Source organism: Sciurus carolinensis, chromosome 9 (genome assembly GCF_902686445.1).
Source record: "Sciurus carolinensis chromosome 9, mSciCar1.2, whole genome shotgun sequence".
Lineage (NCBI taxonomy): Eukaryota > Metazoa > Chordata > Mammalia > Rodentia > Sciuridae > Sciurus > Sciurus carolinensis.
The window spans coordinates 113,420,331-113,437,258 of NC_062221.1; positions in this window are offsets into that span (position 1 = coordinate 113,420,331).

A 16,928-nucleotide genomic window follows, 5' to 3' on the forward strand; every position below is an offset into this window, starting at 1 on the left:
AATAAATTCACATGGGCTCTTTCCCTGATCTCTGCTTATCTAAGCAATTACTCTGACTAAAGTATATGTGTACAGTTTTTATTATCAGGTGGGCCATATTTGGTGAGTTAGCAAGTACTTTATTCAGTAATCACACTTAAATCTACTTTCCAATTAGTGTCCCCACCTCAAATATTTCAAATAATGAAGTAAAGTCCATATAAAGGAAGTAATATAGCTATATAAAGTAATAGGTGATTAATAAATAATAACTTTAAAATACATTGAAAATGAATGAAACATTTGAAGATACAAATTCCAAGTACGTTCAGGGCATCTCTCTCCTACTATGTTATTTAAATCATTTGTTTTTATCTGTAATTTCACTTGAAAGAGGCTACTTCTTAATGCTAGATTTTTCCAACTGATAATGTGATATATAACAATGTTCATTTTGACAAGTTTCCAAAGAGCCCAAAACTTACTGCAAATCTGTTTGTAAAGAAGATATTTGACCTATTGTGCTTTTCTTGAATGTACCCTCCCTAGGCAATCAATTTAAAAGGAAACTGTATCTTTGTAACTTTGATACAAAATGGCTAAATGATTTCTTGGATTCCCTTTTAGGACCTTGACTGCTTTTTAAATTTAATTTTGAAAGTTAGTATTAAAATAAGCAGAAACACAGAGTATTAAAGTGTGGATAGTCCCCCCCACACACATTATTCTTTCTCTTTTTTTCCAAATTTACCTAAAGCTATATGCATATACAGCGAGGAAGAGAGGAAAATTGCATATGTGTATTTAATTTTCTTGGTTAATGCAAAATATGTGACATCTTTAATCACTTGTACATATTAAAATTGCATGTAACTTTAGTGCTAGATTCTTAGACATTACTACTACAACTCTCAAATAAAATTTATTTCCAATCTATTTCCATTTCATTATTTCTTTATATTATTCTTTTTTAATTTTTTTTATTATAAACATGGGATACATCTTTGTTTCTCTGTTTGTACATGAAGTAGAGGCACACCATTTGTGTAATCATACATTTACCTAGGGTAAAAGTTTTTGATTCATTCTGTTATTTTTTTTCCTTCCCCTCCCACCCTTCCCACCCCTCTTTTCCCTCTATACAGTCCCTCCTTCCTCCATTCTTGCCCCCATCCCACCCCCCATTATGTGTCATCATTCGCTTATCAGCGAGATCATTCATCCTTTAGTTTTTTGAGATTGGCTTATCTCACTTAGCATGAGATTCTCCAATTTCATCCATTTGCCTGCAAATGCCATAATTTTATTATTCTTTATGACTGAGTAATACTCCATTGTGTATATATATATATACATACCACAGTTTCTTTATCCAATCATCCATTGAAGGGCATCTAGGTTGGTTCCACAATCTGGCTATTGTGAATTGAGCAGCAATGAACATTGATGTGGCTACATCACTGTAGTATGCTGATTTTAAGTCCTTTGGGTATAGGCCAAGGAGTGGGATAGCTGGGTCAAATGGTGGTTCCAATCTAAGTTTTCCAAGGAATCTCCACACTGCTTTCCAGAGTGGCTACACTAATTTGCAGCCCCACCAGCAATGTATGAGTGTACTTTTTTCCCCACATCCTTGCCAACACCTATTGTTGCTTATATTCTTGATACCTACCATTCTAATTGGGATGAGATGGAATTTTAGGGTAGTTTTGATTTGCATTTCTCTTATTACTAGAGATGATGAACATTTTTCATATATCTGTTGATAGCTTGTAAATCTTCTGTGAAGTATCTGTTCATTTCCTTAGCCCATTTTTTGATTGGATTATTTGTATTCTTGGTGTAGAGTTTTTTGAGTTCTTTATATATTCTGGAAATTAGTGCTCTATCTGAAGTATGAGTGGCAAAGATTTTCTCCCACTCTGTAGGCTCTCTCTTCACATTGCTGATAGTGTCCTTGCTGAGAGAAAGCTTTTTAGTTTGAATCTATCCCAGTTGTTGATTCTTGCTTTTATTTCTTGTGCTATGGGAGTCCTGTTAAGGAAGTCTGATCCTACACCAACATGTTGAAGACTTGGACCTGCTTTTTCTTCTATAAGATGCAGGGTCTCTGGTCTGATTTCAAGATCCTTGACCCAGTTGAGTTTGGGCAGGGTGAGAGATAGGGGTTTAATTTCATTCTACTACATATGGATTTCCAGTTTTCCCAGCACCATTTGTTGAAGAGGCTATCTTTTCTCCATTGCATTTTTTTGGCCCCTTTGTCTAGTATGAGAAAATTGTATTTATTTGGGTTTGTGTCCATGTCCTCTATTCTGTACCATTGATCTACCTGTCTATTTTGCTGCCAACACCATGCCATTTTTGTTACTATTGCTTTTTCAGAGTTGAAGGTCTGGTATTGTGATACCCCCTGCTTCACTCTTCCTGCTAAGGACTGCTTTAGTTATTCTGGGTTTCTTATTCTTCCAGATGAATTTCATGATTACTTGCTCTATTTCTGTGAAGTACATCATTGAGATTTTAATTGGAATTGCATTGAATCTGTATAGCATTTTTGGTAGTATGGCCATTTTGACAATATTAATTCTGCCTATTCCAAGAACATGGGAGATCTTTCCATCTTCTAAGGTTTTCTTTAATTTTTTTCTTTAGTGTTCTGTAGTTCTCATTGTAGAGAACTTTCACCTCTTTTGTGAGATTGATTCCCAAGTATTTTATTTTTTTCAATGGTATTGTGAATGGGGTAGTTTTCCTAACTTCTCTTCTGAGGATTCATCACAGATGTATAAAAATGCATTAGATTTATGAGCATTCATCTTATATCTCGCTACTTTACTGAATTCACTTATGAGTTTTAAAAGTTTTCTGGTGGAATTTCCTGGTTCCTCTAAATATATAATCATGTCATCAGCAAGTAGGGATAGCTTGAGTTCTTTTCCTATTCGTATCCCTTTAATTTCCTTGGTCTGGCTTTAATTTTCTAGCTCTGGCTAGAGTTTTGAAGACAATGTTGAATAGAAGTGGTGAAAGAAGGCATCCCTGCCTTGTTCCAGTTTTTAGAGGGAATGCTAAAAGTGTTTTGTATTTCACTCATGTCTGTCATGATATTTCCTTGTTCATTCCGAATTTTAGTAATTTGAGTTTTCTCTCTCCTTCTCTTTGTTAGTGTGGCTAAGGGTTTATCAATTTTGTTTATTTTTTCAAAGAACCAACTTTTTATTTTGTCAATTTTTTCGATTGTTTCTTTTGTTTCAATTTCATTGATTTCAGTTCTGATTTTAACTATTTCCTGTCTTCTATTACTTTTGGTGTTGCTCTCTTCTTCTTTTTCTAGGGCTTCGAACTGTAGCGTTAGGTCATTTATTTGTTGATTTTTTCTTATTTTATTGAATGTGCTCCATGAAATAAATTTTCCTCTAAGTATTGCTTTCATAGTGTCCCAGAGATTTTGATATGATGTATCTTTATTCTCGTTTACCTCTAAGAATTTTTTTATTTTCCCCCCTGATGTCTTCTGTTATCCATTCATCATTCAATAGGGTATTATTTAATTTCCAGGTGTTGGAGTAGTTTCTGTTTTTTATTCTGTCATTTATTTCTAATTTCAATCCCTTATGATCTGATAGAATACAAGGTAGTGTCTCTATCTTCTTGTATTTGCTAACAGTAGCTTTGTGGAATAATATATGGTCTATTTTAGAGAAGGATCTATGTGCTGCTGAGAAGAATGTATTCACTCTTTGTTGAATGGTATAGTCTATATATGTACATTAAGTCTAAATTATTGATTGTGTTTTTGAGATCTATGGTTTCTTCATTCAATTTTTGTTTGGAAGATCTGTCCAGTGGTGAGAAAGGTGTGTTAAAATTGCCTAGTATTATTGTGCTGTGGTCTATTTGATTTCTGGAATTGAGAAGGATTTGTTTGATGTACATGGATGAGCCAATGTTTGGGGCATAGATATTTATGATTGTTATGTCTTGCTGATTTATGCTTCCCTTAAGCATTATGAAATGTCCTTCTTTATCTCTTCTGACTACCTTTGGCTTGAAGTCCACTTTATCTGATATGAGGATGGATACTCCAGCTTTTTTACTGTGTCCATGTGCATGGTGTTTTTCCCATCCTTTCACCTTTAGTCTATGGGTATCTCTTTCTATGAGATGAGTCTCTTGCAGGTAGTATATTGTTGGATCTTTCTTTTTAATCCAATCTGCCAGTCTATGTCTTTTGATTGATGAGTTCAGGCCATTAACATTCAGGGTTATTATTGAGATATGATTTGTATTCCCAGTTATTTGTCTCTCTCTTTTTTTTTTTTTTTTTTTTTTTTTTTTTTTTGACACAACTTGGTTTCTCCTTTATTTGGCTATTCCTTTAGGGTAGTTCCTCCCTTTGTTGATTTACATTGTTGTTTCTCATCTCTTCCTCATGGAATATTTTGCTGAGAATGTTCTGTAGTGCCGGCTTTCTTTTTGTAAATTCTTTTAGCTTTTGTTTTCATGGAAGGATTTTATTTTGTTGTCAAATCTGAAAATAAGTTTGCTGGGTATAAGATTCTTGGTGGCATCCATTTTCTTTCAGAGCTTGAAAAATGTTGTTCCAGGCCCTTCTAGCTTGTAGTGTCTGGGTTGAAAAATCTGCTGATATCCATATTGGTTTCCCTCTGAATGTAATTTGATTTTTTTCTATCACAGCCTTTAAAATTCTGTCTTTATTTTTTATGTTAGGTATTTTATTATAATGTGCCTTGGCATGGCTCTATTGTAATTTTGTATATCTGGAGTCCTATGAGCCTCTTGTATTTGATTTTCCATTTCATTCTTCAGATTTGGGAAATTTTCTGATATTATTTCATTGAATAGATTGTTCATTCCTTTAGTTTGTTTCTCTGTGCCTTCCTCAATCCCAATAATTCTTAAATTTGGCCTTTTCATGATATCCCGTAATTCTTGTAGATTCTGTTCATGATTTCTTACCATCTTCTCTGTTTGGTCAATTTTGTTTTCAAGGTTAAATATTTTGTCTTCAGTGTCTGAAGTTCTGTCTTCCCGGTGTTCTATCCTATTGGTTATGCTTTCTATGGAGTTTTCTATTTGGTTTATTGTTTCCTTCATTTCAAGGATTTCTGTTTGGTTTTTTTTCAGTAGCTCTAACTCTTTATTGAAATGACATTTTGCTTCCCGCATTTGCTCTTTTAACTATTGATTGGTGTGATCATTCAATGCCTGCATTTGCTCTTTCATCTCATTATTTAAAGTCTGCATTTGCTCTTTCATCTCATTGTTTGCTTCACTGATCATTTTAATTATGTACATTCTGAACTCCCTTTCTGACATTTCTTCTGCCATGCTGTCATTGGATTTTATTGCTGTAGCTTCTAGGTTTGTTTGGGACATTTTCTTCCCTTGTTTTCTCATATTGCTCAGGTATCTATCCCTCTAGTAGTGAAACTCTGAGATATTGCAGATTTCCTCTATTGATTACTATTGTCCCTGTAGATTTCCAGCAACTCACCTCCTAGCCTTCAGGATCCTGAAGTCTTGGAGGAACTTGATAGTGCAGTGCTCCACAAGGAAGCTGCCCCTCTAGGGGAGGTGGCTTTCAGGTGGGGTATATTCCCTGTTAGTGGGCAGAGGCACCTCCACTTGTTGACTGATGGTCAGCCAAAGGGGGACTAGACTGCAGACTGGGGCACTGGGGCACGTCTGGTCTGGCCCTGTGTCTCTGGTTCTACTACCCTGGTGGGAAAGCCTCACCTAGCAGGGAAGACTCACCCGGTGGGGAAGTTTCGCTGGGCAGCTCTCCTCTGAGCAGTTCCCTTCAGTCCAGAACTACCACCTGGACCGGGCAGCTCTCCTCTGCAGTGTTCCCATCTGGGCTACCATCTGGGCTGGGGAGCCTGGCCCTGTGAGGGACTCCCTCACTGAGTGGCCCTTCTCTGCTACATTCCCTGTGAACGGGAGCTACTGCCTGAGCCAGGGCCTCTCGATGTGCGGCCCTCCTCCGAGAATCTATCTGCAGTCTGGTCCTGCTGCCTGGGCCTGGGACCCTCATTCTGCATTGAAGCCTCTCGCTATGAGGCCCTCCTCTACAATGCTCCCGGTTGACCGGGTTCATGGCTCCAGCGGGGGAGTCTCACTGGGCCACTCTACACCATGAAGTTCCCTGCATTCCAGGATTACTACCCCATCCGGGGAGCCCACCCAGTGGGAGAGATGCACCTGGTGGCTCTGAGTTGGTCCCGAGTCTCTCAATACCTCCTCTTCTTGAATCCTGAGTCCTGTCAAAGGGCCTCCAGTCTCCTGTAGGCGACTCGGGAAGGGAGCCGCTCTTTGGATGATGATGGCCACACCCTCAGGAATAATTCAAAGTGCCTGCACCAGCCTCCAAAGAAGCTGGGGAGCCCCAACGAGGGTGCACTGAGTCAGCACAGAAGCAAGTGCAGTGTCCCTCAGCAGTACGGTGGGCAGGCAGGCAGGCTCAGCGATGGCAACTGACCTCGGCATGGGGGTTGGGTGGGGTCGCTCAGTGATGGCGTCCGATCTCCGTGTCTTTTTATATTATTCTTGCTTCCTTTTTATAGTACTGTAGAACTTTTTAAAAAAATATTTCTATTAGTTGTTGATGAACCTTTATTTATTTATTTATATGCGGTGCTGAGAATTGAACCCAGTGCCTCACACATGCTAGGCAAGCGCTCTACCACTGAGCCACAATCCCAGCTCCTATAGTACTGTAGAACTTTTTTAAACTCACATTAAAATAACACTACATTGGAGCATATAAAGTTCTAGAGATAGGCAGAGTCAAAGGTTGTTTCTTCAAGGAACATAATGTAGAATTAAAAATAAAAATGACTATATGCTTTCCTATATACATGCTACAGGGAAGATATAAAAGGTGAGACACTCGACTTCATAATTTTTCTGAAAAGACACTAAAAGTGCTTTGCAAATTTCTTTTCTAGGACTCAGAAACATGAAACAGTATTCTTAAACTATTAGTTGCATTACATTTGTTCTTCTTCTGAAAAATACCTTATTCAAATTCAAATTGCTGATATTCTCAGACTCAGAGAAATGGCGGTGGCAGAGGTGCAGGGAAACAATCTTGCCTCTTGAACATCCTCAGTGTCACAGAACTAGAACAACTAGGTAGTAAAAGATTATAAAACTAATGGCACCACGTGACTCTGCCACCAGCATTCTGCACAGTCTGGAGGAGAAAATAATGTAAAATGTTCCTTGGGTTTATTTGTAAATACAACACTCATTGGAGATATTAAGGAACTGTCAATGTTCCAGAAGAGTCTGGAGAGAATTGATTCTATTTGACAATAAACCTAGTGGTTTAGTTGGAGGAAAGAAAAATTTGCTTAGAAATGTTGCTTCACTCAATAATATATTTTTCAAAAATTATATTGGAAAAATTATGAATAATTTTTCAAAGTATTAAAAATAACCCAAACTGCAAAATTTGTTAATGAAAGCAGCAAAGTTAAAAAGTGTAAAGTGTGAGATCAATAATATAAAAGACGTGAGGGTGGAGAAAGGTGAAAGTTTAGGATTTTTTATGCAATTGAAGTAAAGTTGTTATTACCTTAGAACAGAATTATAACAAGATGTTTTTTGTAAGCCCCGTGGTAATCACGAAGAAAAAAACTTTCAGTGGACCCAGAAAAATTAAAAAAAAAAAAAAAAAAAAAAAAAAACGGGGAGGGAAATCAAAGAATCAAAGCATTGCACTGAAAATTTATTGAATCACAAAGGAAGATAACAAAATTGGAAGAGAAGAATAAAGGAGCTATTCAGCAGGAAACACTTAACAAAAGTAATTCCTACAAATCAATAATTATTTTAAATATAAATGGATTAAATCCTCTAATAAAAAGTAATTGAATAGATTAAAAAACAAAATCCAATAACATGCTGCCTACAAAACATACACTTTACTCTTAAGGATACATATAGGGAGGAAAAAAATATCTAATGCAAATGATAAAAAAGAACAAGGTTGGCTATATTTTAAAAAAATAGATTTTTCAGTCAATATCTGTCACAAAAGACAAAGTCACTCTCTGATAATAAAACGGGTTGATTCAAGAGGATACAATAATTATAAATATATTTATATGTATCCAACATTGAAGAACCTGAATATATAAAGCAAGTTTCTAAATAAAAATATAAGCACTGTGATGGTAGTTTTATGTATTTACTAAACTGAGGAATGCGGTGCCTAGATACCTGGCCAAACATTATTCTGTAAGGGTGTTTCTGGATAAAATTAACATTTGGATCGCTAGACTGAGTAAAGCAGATCTCTATCTCCATGTGGGTGGTCCTCAACCCATGTGTTAGAAATATGAAGAGCAGATAGCTGACAATGGGTTCAAGAAGAAGAGGAAGATCATTGGAAGGGAAGAAAGACTCCATAAGGGAGACCACAGAACCAAAATCATAGGCTGGGGGAAACTTGCAGTACAAGCAGTTCGGTTATGCTGAACCAGAGGTCAAGGCAGAAAAGAGAAGAGAATGTAGCTAGCTGGTCATGAATCTGAGGTGCATCATGGATGGCTTGTAAGTATTGTTGAAGCATCTGAAATACAGTCTACAGAAACTGGGGGTTTGCAACAAGGTTCTGAAGCAACCTGGTTTAGTGATACTGACATCTTCCACAGTTCTGACAGTTCTGTTGAAGCCTGGTTTTAATGTAACAAACGTACAGGTAACTAGACTAGTAAAGAGAGCATGGTAATGGCCCAACCAGAATTGAGGTAGTTGCGTGGAAAGGGAAAAGAACAGAAAACTCCAGAAAATAGTTAAGCATTAAAATTATCAGAAATTCTTGCTGGATGGATGTAAAACTGTGGGAGAGATGATTAGACAGAAAGATAGGAAGAGGTCCAATTTAAAGGGAAGATGACACATTCAGGTTTCAAAATATTAGGATGAGAATGGATGGGTGGTTCACAGGAAGTTGGACATATTAAACCAGAGCATGGGAATTCTGGCTACAATGTATGGCAGTTAAGCAAGAGCGTGGACATCCACACAAGTGTCTTAAACAAGAGACACCACCGCCCCCCCAAGTTATTAATAATGACCAATACTCCAAGATAGGACACCTGATAATCACCAACAATACAGGAAAAACTGTGTGAAACAAGCCCATGAAGAAGGCAGAGAAGAGATGAGAACCATCAAAAACTGGGTTAGAGAAGGCAAGTGTGCTTAAACTCAATATTCACTCTTCATCTAAAATTTGTTTTTTAATTATTTATGAATTCCCCACACACAGAATTAAATTATTCTAGACAAGAATTAATTTTACAAAAGGAATCATTTTTCCCCTGGAAAAACTCAGTAGATTCAGTGAAAGCCATTGATGGAAAGTACTCACAAACACTAAGAATTTGTTCCCCTGTACACTTCATTTTCCCCTCACGATCCCCTCTGTAGGAAACTTATTAATCTGTTTTGTTTTATCCTAGAACTGTATTTTTACATTTAATTACACATACAGCACATGCATAGTCTCACTAAAGGGCATTTCTTAATAAAGGCAATACAACATGCGTCTGTACTCCAGCAAGGTCAACCCATGAGAAGAATAAATAAAAAGATAATTGAGTAACTGATAGAATCATCTGGGAAGATACAAAGGGAGATCATGTCTGGAGGACAAAATGATGGAAAAATAAATAGAAAATAATGAGGTCACAAGGTAAAATGATAAAGAGAATTGGACTTGGAGTCAGGAGACAAGGGTTCTTGTTCTGTGACTTACTTTGTAGTCTAGGACAAAACAATTTATCTATGCTCGAGTTTCCCAGTTCTTGCTGTACAGATCCCATTCTCTATGCAGCAGCCATGGTGATCTTTGGAAAACATAATTCAAATCATATCACATCCCCATCTAATCCTTCCAATAGTTTCTTTTACATTTAAAATAAAACATAGTCCTTTCCCCATGACCCCAGTCTCCTACATGAACAGGACTCTGTCCACCTCTCTGAACTCTTGTTCATCCCTTTTGCTTTCATTTGCTGATCCCGGCTTGCTTATTTTTGTTAAATCCCATGAAGCTCACATTTGCCGTTTGTCTGCCTGGAACAAGGAACCTAATTTCTTCGTGGTATTGGCCATTTCTTGTTAGTTAGGTGTCAGCTCAAACACCACATCTTCAGAGATACTTGCCTTGACTTCATATTGGAAAATGCCCACTCTTGTCCATCAATCTCTATCAAACTAGACTTATCTTCTTTATAAAACTTGGTAGTATAGAAAATCATATCTTGTTCACTATTTATGTGTTTATATGTTGTGTGTGTCCCTCTATGAAACATCTCCTTGCCTATCTTATTCATCACTGAAATCTCAGACTCTGGCCTCACAATTTATACTTCATAAGTATTTGTAAAGAAAAGACTGGAAAGGATAAAGGAAATCAGAGAGGAAAGAAACAATAAAGTAATTTGACAATAAAATAGGGAAATATTGGAAGTTTTATTGGGAAAAACCATCAAGGAATTATTTAAATACCACAACATCTTGTATATATCTAAATACCACACAATCGTTATGATTTAAAAGAATTCCCCAGATCGTTGCTTTCCTTTTCTTGATATTTCAGCGAAATCTTAACAATGCAAAGAGTTTTGTGTATATGTGGGGGAGTGAGTGTGAATGTGTGTTGTAATTTTCATGCTTTATTTGGGTGAAACTGGGGTATGAAGAAACATGAGGCACCCTCAGAGCACAATCAAGATGTCAGCATTCACAAACCCATGTGCTATGCCTCTAAATTACACTCCTCCAGCTGGCTTGGTTAATTTTGAAGTGGATAAAGCTAACAGTGCCAGATCACACCCAAACAGTATAAAGCTGTATAAGAACACAATAAAACAGTGATAAACAATAGATTATTTCAGTGGCATATGGCAGACACACGGTCAGGCCAGTCTCAACAGCAACCTTTGGATTCTGTTTAAAAATCAGTGCCTGAATTGCAGCTTTATCATTCAAAGGCACTCCTTGTAAGCAGCAAGAAATTATTCCAAAGAAGAGAAAGAGAGGGTTAGATAAAAAAAAATAAATAAATAAAACACAATGGCTATTAGAAAAGAAAGATCAACAAAACTAATGAGAAATACATACATGACGTTCTACAAAGGGCAATATAAAATTCAAGAAAACATTCACAGAGAGGTAGGGCAAAAAACAGATAGGAAGGTAAATAATATGGATAAGACCAGGGAGATGGGGATTGAATGGAAAAGAGGAAAAAAACAAAGCAATGAAATGAATCCCCCTCCCCCTTTCCTGACTGGGTATAAAATCAATTTCTTTCCATCAGATGATACTATGGTTTGGATAAGCATCCTACAAAGGTCCTCGTATTAAATGCTTGTTCCCTGGGGTGGCACTACTGCCTTTGAGACATAGTGCCTTGTGGAAGATCTTTGGGTCACTGAAGGCACAACCTTATAGCAGATATGGGATCCCCAGCCTCTTCCTCTTTGTCTTTCTCTTCCTGTCCTTTAGATGAACTGCCATGTGCTGATGCCTCTATGTGCTTCTTTGTCACAGACCCAAAGCAACAAGGTCAATCAAACATGGATGGAAGCCTCCAAAACTATGAATCAAAAAAACCTCTCCTCTTTATAAGTTGATTATCTCAGGTATTAGATATAGTGAGGGAAAACTGACTACCAGAAATAATAAACAAAGCAATTCCATGTTCCATCTTTGTGAAGGTTGGACATACATTGCTGAAAAGTTTATCTTTACCATCCCTAGAATAAAAATGCAATGTTCCCCTAACCTGCTACCATCTCCTGCATGAGGGATGTTTCAAGTAATGAGTAGTCATTTCAAATTTTTGCAATTAAAACTTTCTATTAAAGAATTCAGAATGCAGTCAATTTTTTAATCTCCTAATATCCTATTTGTGCCAGGTATTTTAATGTAAATAAGACTTCCTCAATATCTTACGTAGCTATTCACTAATAATGGTAATACATTTTTTTTCCAAAAGAAGTAGGTTCTTGATTGTGCAATGCCAATTGCTACTCTCCTGTTTTTACATGAGAGTTAATAACTGATAGTTTCTTGATAACATAAGTAGCCTAAATAAAATTAATTATTCACAAGTGAAACATTTCCAAAATAATTTATAACAAAAGTGGCATCATCAAGATGGCCAAAGCTGAAGCCCCAGTCATGTATGTAATACATCAGTGTATAACAAATACACTGTTATACAACAAGAACAGTAATGACATAGAAACTAGACATTATGAGAATTCAAAGTTCCATTTAAGATATAGCAGTAGCTCAAGCCAGCCAAGTCAATGTGCCAAGAATGGTCACATTGAAAGAAATGAGAGGAACAATTTCCCTTTACCTGTGTCAGCTCCTTCCTCAAGTTGGCACAGTTCAGGAGTGGAAGAGAAGGCTTTAGGCTATTACAACTTCATTTGGGATTAAACGAAGAGTGCAGCATGTCTCCAACATTCCAGATTACTGGAAGTTTGCTCAAGGACCTATTTGGTTTTGGGGTGTTTTGTTTTTGTCATTTTTACTTTCCTCAATTGGGTTACCAACAGAACAGGCACAGTTTGGATGCCTGCTGGTCAGGACCATGTGACCATGTGGCACCATCAGGTGAAAGCACCCAACTTGACCAGTCTTGCTTGGTAGGGAGGGTGAAGAGTAGAATACATGCTTAGCATTCTGGTTCTTCAGAGGGCTACCCAATGAATTATTTTCTGTCTTGCTTCACTTGGAATACTGATTGAAAGTGGCATAGTTTGGATGTTCTGAAGCCATTGGGGAGAGAGGAAAGCAGTGAGCAGTCTGCTGCAGTCAACACAGTTCTGTGCACTTTCAAGGAGGTGCCCAGCGTCAGGGTTTTCTCTCAAGAGGGAGGAAGAAAAGTAGAGAATTATTCTGGCATTCCTGCTTCTTAGAGAGCTTCCATGGGGACAGAATCTATCTTGCTCATTTAGGATACTGATGGGGAGCCAGCATATCATAGATGTCCAGTGGCCACTGATAGCAAGGTAAAGCTCTGAAGCTTGCTGCTGTAGAGTCAGAGGACTTGTGACTAGAGTGACAGATGAAAATGGGAGCTAAAGATTATGAGATCCTGAGAAAGAAAAGAGCAAGTCTCTTTCATTGAGAAACTGAATACACAGGCCCAGAAAAATCATCTCTTCTCCCTAAAAGTTTTCAGAGACCCTCCCCAGAATCTCTATCTGGGTCAATCGGTGAGGATTTTCCCCCAGTTCATAAAGATTGGGAAAGGTAGCAAACACCCAACACAAAGAAAAAGGGAAGCATGGCCCAGTTAATACAATAAAATAGATCTCCAGAAACTGATTTTTCACCCAAAGACTTAAAATCAGCATACTACAGTAACACAGTCACATCAATGTTTAAAGCAGCTCAATTCACAATAGCTAAATTATGGAACAAAACCAGATGCTTTTCAATAGATGAATGGATAAAGAAACTGTAGTATATATATACAATGGAATATTATTCAGCCACACAGAAGAATAAAATTATGGCATTTGCAGGTAAATGGATGAAACTGGAGAATATCAAGCTAAGTGAAATAAGCCAATCTCAAAAAAACAAAGGCTGAATGTTTCCCCTGATAAGGGGATGACGATACATAATGGGAGTGGGGCGTAAGAGAAGAATGGAGGTACTTTGAATTATGTAGAGGGAAATCAGAAGGAGAAGCAGGCAAGGGTATGAAAGATGGTGGAATGAGACAGACATCATTTTCCTATGTACGTGCATGATTACATGAATGGTGTGAATCCACATTGTGTACAACCATAGAAACAAAAAGTTGTACCCCACTTGTGTACAAGTAATCAAAATGTAGTTTGTAAAAATTAAAAATTAAAAAAATTACAAAGAAAAAAAGAAACGCATTTCAATTTCAACAATATACAGTTTCAAATAAAGAGAATTGTGTTTTATTTTTAAAAAAATACAGAAATATATGAATTACTTGAAAATGAATTCAAAATAGCTAATAAATATTCTCAACAAACTCAAGAAAACAATGAATGAACAAAATAGGCAGGCATGAAGGAAGAAAATATTGAAAATAGCAAATGGAAAATTTGCAGTTGAAGAACACAATAACTAAACTGAATAATTCACTAGAGAGGCTCAATGGAAGACTTGCTCTTCAAGAAGAAGAAAGAATCAGCAAACTTGAACACAGACCCATTTAAAAGGATCAGTCAGAGGAGTAAAAAGACAAAAAAGTGAACAAAGTCTAAGGGACCCAATCAAGTGAACCAATGTAAGTATCATGGTTATTTCACAAGGAAAATCAGGAGGAAGAATGAGACAAAATTCTTTAAAAAAAAATAATAATAATGCAAAGAGAAAAAGAAAGAAAACAAATGAGTGCTACTGGGGATATGGAGAAATGTAATCCTTTACACTGTTGGTGGGCATGTAAAATAGTACAGCCACTATGGAAAATAGTATGGAGATTTTTCAAAAAATTAGAAATAGTACTATCATATAGCAATCTTATTTCTGGACCTTTGTTCAAAATAATTGAAACCAGGATCTGACAGAGATATTTGTACTTTATGTTCACTGCAGCTTTATTCAAAATAGAGAAGAGATAGAAACAACCTAAATGTTCATCAGTAAGTAGATCAATGGATAAAGAAAATATGTATATATTTATATAATAGAATATTATTAATCCATAAAAAAGAAGAAAATTCTGTCATGTGCTATGACATGGTTGAATCTTAAGGACATTATATTAAGTGAAATAATTTAGTCACAGAAGGTCAAATAGTGCTTAATTCCACTTATATGAAGTATGTAAAATAATCAAATTCATAGAAACAGAAAGTAGAATAGTAGTTTCCAGGACTAGAGAGAAGTGGGAAAATTACTATTCAATGGGTATAGAGTTGTACTCGTGCAAAATGAAAATTTCTAGCCAGGTGCAGTGGCACACACCTGTAATTCCAGCAACTCAGGAGGCTAAAACAAGAGTAACACAAGTTCAAACCCAGCCTCAGAAAATTAGTGAGGCCCTAAGGAATTTTTTAATTTTAAAAAATTAAAAAGGGCTGAGGATGTGGCTGAGTGGGTAAGCACCCATGGGTTCAATCCCTGGGACTGAAAAAAAAAAAAAAAAGATGAAAAAGATCTGCTATGTGATACATAATGTGCTGTAGTTATAGTTAATAATAACTATACCACTAACCTAAAATTTATTGAGGTTAGATCATATGTTATACTCTTTTCCAATCAAAATGTAAAAATTATTTGTAGCATTCACAGAAAAAGAGATCTCTTTATCTTATTTGTATATACAATAGAACCTTTTGATCTATAATCTTTTCATTGTATATATAGTTAAAAAGAGTAACCATTGCAAATGAAATTATCTTGGTTAATATGAAGGTTCACAGAATGAAATATTGATGTTTTTGAACTGTAACAAAAAAATAAAGTTTTTTCTAACTTTAACTTCTTGTGTTCTAATAATATAAAATTGTAAGTAAAAATGTCAACTCTCATGTGAAATGTTAAATTCCAAGGCCAGGTTGTATTAAGATAAAGCAGGGTTACATCCTTAAAACTTAAATTCATTTCTTCCTTCACTGTCCTCAAAAAGAGAGTCATCACAATAAAAATAAGAATGCAAGGATAATCAAAGGAACTTCCACAGATAAGGATGTTCTTTGCATGGTTTGTGGATTGCCCCAATCTAAAGAAGAGGATCCCAAAAGTGTGTATTCACGGAAGATCTTTGCTTTTTTAATAGTTTAAAAAGTAGCCACTGACTCATCAAGTGTGGGTCCTGCTGTTCTCTTATCTCACAACTACCTTCTACCCAAAATAAACCATTTAATATTCACATTACTAGTGGAATCCTATAAACAAATCAAACTGACTTGCTCACATCCTTATTTTTTTCTAGTTTCCTATGACAAAATCAGATATGGGCAAATAACTGGTGAATCCCATTCCTTAGGGACTATTTAATAAAACTGTTTAGAGGTAAGAGACTGTGATTCCTGAGGAATTGTTAGTAATAAATTATGATTATGCTAATGGAAATGTTCACTTATTCATCTCCACAAAAACAGGAAAATCATGCTATTCAGATCTTCATTGTCTCCAACACTCCACAAGTGTTCAATAAAAATGTGTTGAATGAAGGAACATTCAAGGTTGTCTGGATTCAGTTTGGAAAGGGGAAATCAAGCAAAAATGCATGCCCGACAGTATATTAAAATGCTAAGCTCTTTTATTGCCACAGAAATGTTCGTGATGCTCAACATTAAGAGATCTACATATTCAGAGCCAGTCTCAGTCTGTAAATTTTGTTAAAGTCATAAGATTTATTCACTTGTGTTTTCTTCTTAATAGTTACTATTTACAATTTAGTAGCTAAATCAGAGAATTAAGAACAATTGCTTGTCCACATAATTTTAACCAAAATACGCAGTTCTCAAAACATAGAGTTACTGGTGCTAATATGATTTGAAGAAAGAACCTTAAAGTTCATGAAGAAAGACTCACACCGTGTCTGAGAGTGAAATACACAAAATCGTTCATTAACTTTGCCCTGGATAATCTACAAACAAATTTATGTTTAGGTCTTAAACCTTAGCTTTGTCAAAGCTTCAATGCATCTATCTAGTGGCTTACTCTCTGTGAATCTTTCTTTAAACAGTCTCGCGAATGCATTTTCACAGTATACACATTCTTAGTATGATCTAACATTTTCAGTTCAATTGAATAACCATATTATTCATCCCAGTAGCTGTTACAACATTTACATTCTTCTTAAGTCCCTTAGTTGGACTTCCCCACCCGTTTTGAACAGATGGCTGAGCCTCCTACCTCACAGAGAAAACATTAACCATCGCTCA